A 6,563-nucleotide genomic window follows, 5' to 3' on the forward strand; every position below is an offset into this window, starting at 1 on the left:
AATTATTTTTAGTATTGCCACTAATCAACTAATATCAATCAGTTACTTTCAAACTAACTAAATTCATACATGCATTAAAGAATTAAACTTAGTATGTAAACATCATAAACTCAAAAATCAATGTGTATATAAATAATTTCAAGGAAAATACTTGTGAACTAAAGTATCTCTTAATTAGGACACACACAATTCAAAGAACTCAAAATTTTAAGTATACACTTCTCTGATTATGGGATTAAACCTAGGGCATGAATGAAAAGAAAAAAAAAATACAAACACTCTTGTTCAGAAACTGATCAATCTGGCATCAACACATGGTTTAGAAAAAAATGATAATTGAATTCTAATAAGTTATAAGTAATGTAGATTTGATTCAAGGTTTTTTTTGAAGGTTGTGGGTTTGAGGGAATATTGTTGTTGATACTCAAAAAGCTTACATGATATTAACGATTACATTATCCTTATTAGCTTGAATATGAATATCATGATCAACATACTCTTGTAAAAGCTCAAGCTCATCAACATTGAGAAACGACAGCTTGTCTAAAGTCATCACTTGCTTTGCTGTGACATAATAAACCACATTTTGGAATAATCAAAATCATCTAACTCAAAAGAAACTTTAACATTCTAGATTATTGATCTCTTTTTCCCTCAATTTATGACAAAGTTCAATGCTAGGGAATAACCATACGCACCAACCCCATTTAAACCCAAGCAGTTTTTACATAATCACAATCATACTTCACTATATGCATTATATCACACTTGAAAACCCACCCTCAAAAAAAAAAAAAATAAATAAATTTTTGGAGTTGAAAATAAACTTCCAACCTAGACTCTATGTGGCCACCAATGTTCATTATGTGTGAGACACCATGAGAGATGTCGTTTGCAATTTTTTTAATAATGCCTAGCCTTTGCTCTTTCAATTGCACTATTTGGACTCAAACCACAATTTAGCCAAGTATCAAAATTATCTGGAAAAATACATCTAGGCAAATATCATTCATCCATCAATCTTAGAAAAAATTGACAGATCTACATGTGCCTAATAAGCTCTGGAAGAAATAGCACTTTGACCTTTGTTTCTACACAAATAAATAACCCAATTTATATTATATAAAACAATAAATTCCGTTTTGCAATCAACCATATAATAACCTTGGACTATCCTACGTAAAAATCAGACAAAGACAACCATAAAATAAGCAGCATGTTTCAACAAAAAGTAATATACTATAAGAGCTTGTACTTTATAAATTTGGCAAACGAAATGCAATACTATCACCATTTTTTTCCCTAGAAGAACATCCACCTCTATTTGTGTGATATACATTGGGATTGAAGGATTGCCTTCAATGAAAGGAGCGATTTTTGTTGAGAAAATGGGAATAGAGAGATACAAAGACAAAGAAAGAATGAAAGAAAAATAATTGGGTAGGGAACAACGGTTGAAGTGTAGGAGTAATAGGACTCAAAAACTAAATGTATAATGGTGGTTTAAGCATTGCGTTTGAGCAAAGAAGTGCAACATTTGATTTTTTAAAGTCTGAACTCTAAAGACGCAAAAGACACATCTTTTCACGCTTTATTCCGTGTTTTTTGAAATCACATGTATATAAGACATTTGAAATTTAAAACCATATTATAGTAAAACTTGTATTGTACAATAAATAACCCATGCATATGTACGGCAACATTTGAACAATATTGATAAAAAGGGGAAAAAAACATTAAAGAATTTTATAAATTATCTCTATGTCCTCATCAATTTCAAAAATTCTTGGAAAAAATGTTCACTTAGTGATTTCATGATAGCACATCTTTGTCTTTTTACACATTTATCTCTTTATCCTCATCAACTTCAATATGGAAATTTTCACACCTTAGTCACCTAAATGTACAACCTGCCCTCAATATGAAAGATTTAAATAATAATAAATATAAAACAACAACAAACAAACAAAAAATAGTGTCAAGGTTTTCTTGAGAGAGAGAGAGAGGGATTGAAACGGATATTATATAAATCACAATCTTTTTTTTTTTTGAGGGGGGGATATAAATCACAATCTAGTCTTGGATTTTGACATGATTTTTTATTTGAACCCCTATGTGTTACAGTGGCTAAAAATATTAACTCCATGAATCTTTAACAAAAAATTTGTTTACAATCACAAACATATCAAAGTAACCCCACATAGTTATGAAAATTTCACCTTCAGAGCATTGGGGTCTCAAAGGTCAAAGAAATTGATTGTATCATCCTTAAGAGGTCCACAACATCACTTACCTCTTTGAAATTACAAAATGCATATATCAAGTTTCATATGCTTTTAACTATGGCATTTATGAAATCAAGAACAGAGGACATTCTATTGATGACAAATTAATACAAACCTTTGACTTTGATTAAAATTTTGGATGACAATTTTCTATTAAATTGAATAGAGACAAACTATTCACATATAATGAATTGTACAATTGCAGATAAGCTATATATCACATGGCTAGATATAGAAGATTCATCCTGAGTGACACTTCCCGTGTCATTGTCATTGTTAACTTAAATTATTGAGTGGCTAGAAGATGCATTAGAAACATGTATTGTACTTTCTGTCAAACATTTTATTAGATATTTTGCATTCAAATAGGCTTCATAACAAAATTCTTATACATGGGTTGAAGCTGTTAGTTAACAATTCAACCACGGATACCTTTAGTTAATTTTTTGCGAACACATGGAAGAAGAACAATTGAATGTGAAACCACATGACAAATCCAATTGAAACTTCTGGTTTTGTTGCTGATGTCGCAACTAATGATTATGATTCTGATATTATGATGGTTTTATTGTTCTAAAATGCTTTGAAACTTGCATGAAATAAAATAGATTTGCGATGCAATCCTCCACTCAATTTAGCATTCTAGCTATCCAAAACAATTCCATTACAATTTTATGAATAGGAATAAAATGGATAGTCCATCAATTAATCCAATTCAAAACACACTCTAATATCTCAGTGACTCAGTGTCCACTATTTCTGGTAGTTTCAATATTATGACACCAATAATTTGAGTCACTAACCACCCTTTTACCACTACAATACCAAATCCCACACACAAATATTATATTACCTCAATATAAATAAAACTAAAGCATTGAAGTTGCAAAGATCATTAATTGACACAAACCCATCACTATTTCAAATAAGGGAATGAAAACTAAATGAGAAAATGAGAGACATATGAACCTTAGTGACAATAATATTAAAAAAAATCCATCCATGCTTTTGAACCTCCAATTGCTGTTGGTGCCTAGAATATTCATAGGAAAAAAAAAAAAAAAAAACCTTAGTTTGTAATTGTATGGCAGGTCATTGGGTAAGATGATGGACCATTTGAGTGAGGAAAAAAAAAAAAAAAAAAACTCCTTTGAGTATGTATTGTATGGCCAATCAACAAACTCTATATGATCTTTTTTCTTAAAGTCGCTAATAAGGGTAATAGATAGTAGAGAGAGAGAGAGAGGAGTTACACTTACATGATGGACTACCGAAGTTTGTCTAAGGAAGTATCTCTCTATCCTTTGAATATTGAATAGAACGTTGTCAGAGGATGGTTAGTCAAGTCATTCCTCGCGTCTTTGGAAGTGAAATTTGTTGTTTGAGAGACTTGGAATAGACGAATATTGCATAAGAGATTAAGTTTGAAATCGAAATTGAGAGAGAGAGAGAGAGAGAGAGAGGAGTACCAGTGGAGTTACTATGGAAGCCATAGAGGCCTAGTGAGATCTCTGTTATCCTCCTTTCACAAATCACATGGTTAAGCCTATAACACCAGAAAATCGACTATTAGTAATAAAATACAAATTTAACAAAGCCCACAAAACAAAGGGACACAGATTGAGATTGTGTGAGAGAGCCGATAAAAGGGAGGAAACGTTTAAGAGAGTGAAGAGTATGAGACTTTATTTTGAGTCCACCAATAAAGGTGTGCTTAGAAGCATTGTTATTAATACTATTTCGGACCCCGTTTCGGTTTGTCCTGTGGAATGGAATATTTCGGTACCGGCCGATTTCGACGTACCGTTTCAGGGTGTTTCGGGGTTCTTAAAAAATAATTTATATATATTCTTGTTGAACATAAAATTGTCAATTCTAATAAATAAATAACTAAATATCAAATAATACAAATCATTTAGTCTTAACTCTTAAGTCTTAAATATCAATATAACATCAATTTAACATCACACAATAAGAAGATTTACAAGACAATAACTAAATATCAAAAAATACAAGATTTACTCCTTCTCCTCATCATCATCCATGAGAGAAGGATCAAATTCATCATCAAAAGAACTCCCAAGAACTACCAGCACTCATTGGACCTTTACTTTCTTTTTCTTTTTCTTTTTTTTTTTTTTTTTTTTTTTTTTTTTTTTTTTTTAATAATAGGCCAAATCCGGTACCGGCCGAAATTTTCATCTCGGCCAAAATTGGCCGGAATTGACTGGAATGACCGGAATGGCCTGGAACGGCCCGAAATTTGACCCGAGGTGGAACGTGGGGTATTCCGGTACTGGTTTGCATACCGGTACGAAAAATTCCGGCTGTTCTGGCCGGAACGGAACGGAATCAATAACAATGCTTAGAAGTGTGCAAGTGAGATGTTCTTGCCTAGGTGAATGAACTTGATTATTGATGTCTTTTTGGCTTTTGTGTTAGGTTTTAATGCATCATTATCCCCATTTAAATTTAGACAAATAGAGCAAAATTGGACTCTAATTTCATATTTGAATTACACAATTGGAAGGATAATTATATTGTGGTCCTCATATAAATCTAGACACATGACACAAAATTGAAACTCTAATTTGGAATTCTAATTTGAGTTTCTTTATGCTTTACCTATTATTATATATATAGATATATAGATTAGGTTACATAATGCTTGGATAACATTCTTGTATTCACGACTAGAATGTTACACATCATACCACATAATTTCTCCACGCGACTAGGGAATTATATATATATATATATTTATATATATAAAATTTTAATTTATTTTTCAACTTTTATATTAATTTTTTATTTAGTTTTCAATATTATATTATAATGTTAAACAGTAAATATAATATTGTGCAATACATTTTTTTCGTGTTATTTTTTTTTTGTGAGATATTATTGTATTTTTTAAAGGGAACTATTTTTAGAAACATTTTATTGGAAGAATAATAAAATAATAAATGTTGTTAACAATTTTTTATATTTCTCATGAAAGTGGTGTTAAAAATTTTCTATTATGATTTATTAACAACTGCTTTAAGGGCATCCATTAACATGACTTTAAAAAAAAAAAAAAAAAAACTCTTGGAATAAATAAACACTATCATCCACAATTGACGTGCAATCTTGCTATAATAATGCATTTTTAGATAACTAGGCAAGCGTGCACACAATTCCACTCAATTCTCCCAAATTGTTCGACTCACCTTGACATTGCATGGATACGATATTGATTTTCAAACAAATTGAGCAGGTTTAACTATTAAAGCGGTGGGTTGAGTTCTTTTAAAACCGCCAAAGACCTAATCCAACCTATTATATATATATATATATATATAGAGTGACATGAAATGATGTACTCATAATTTAAAAAAAAATATATGTTAGAAAGTACTCATAACTTAAAACACGCGTCCTTTAATCTATGAAAGAGTGGGTCACTTCCTATAATTTTATTTCAACGAATTATACGATTTAGAGTAAATACAACTTCTTAAATTTACTTGTAAATTGAAAAATAAATTTAAATGTTAAGTATAAAACACATAACTAAAACTAACCCACTCAATTCGTCAAGTTGAAACTACCAAAATTTTCAATTATTTAAACATTTTTGGGTTTGGTAGAGGCGAAGGTTTGTTTTCATACATGTCGAAAAAAAAAAGTTATACTGAGCAGACTTGACTTGTCAAAAATTCAATAAAAAGTCCATTGTTTTGCAATCCATTTTAGTTCAATCCCCTTTGAATCCAGATTTGGTTTGATCCACTCCGAGTGGATCAAATATGAATACGCTCAATATAACTCGTTTGTCAAGTTAATATTAGGAAAAAAAAAAAACCTTAGTTTGTAATTGTATGGTTAGTCATTGGGTAAGATGATGGACCATTTGAGTGAGGGGGAAAAAAAAAAAAAAAAAAAACCTCCTTTGAGTATGTATTGTATGGCCAATCAACAAACTCTATATGATCTCTATTCTTAAAGTCGCTAATAAGGGTAATAGATAGTAGAGAGAGAGAGAGAGAGGAGTTACACTTACATGATGGACTACCTGTTGATGCCCATTTTTTGCAAATTTGTACCCAAAGACCCATAAAGAAGAAATCCTAGTGAGAAGCAAGGCCCAAAGACCCACCAAGAAGACCGAAGAGTAAGAAATTTCCAAAGAAAGAAGTGCAAGTGAACGCAAATCTGCCGCAGAATACAAGTCTGCCGCAGAATGCAAATCTGCCGCAAAATACAGTTCTCTGGCAGGATGGCTTTGGCAGATGA

This window comes from Quercus suber, unplaced genomic scaffold (genome assembly GCF_002906115.3).
Source record: "Quercus suber isolate HL8 unplaced genomic scaffold, Cork oak 2.0 scaffold_173, whole genome shotgun sequence".
Taxonomy (NCBI): Eukaryota; Viridiplantae; Streptophyta; class Magnoliopsida; order Fagales; family Fagaceae; genus Quercus; species Quercus suber.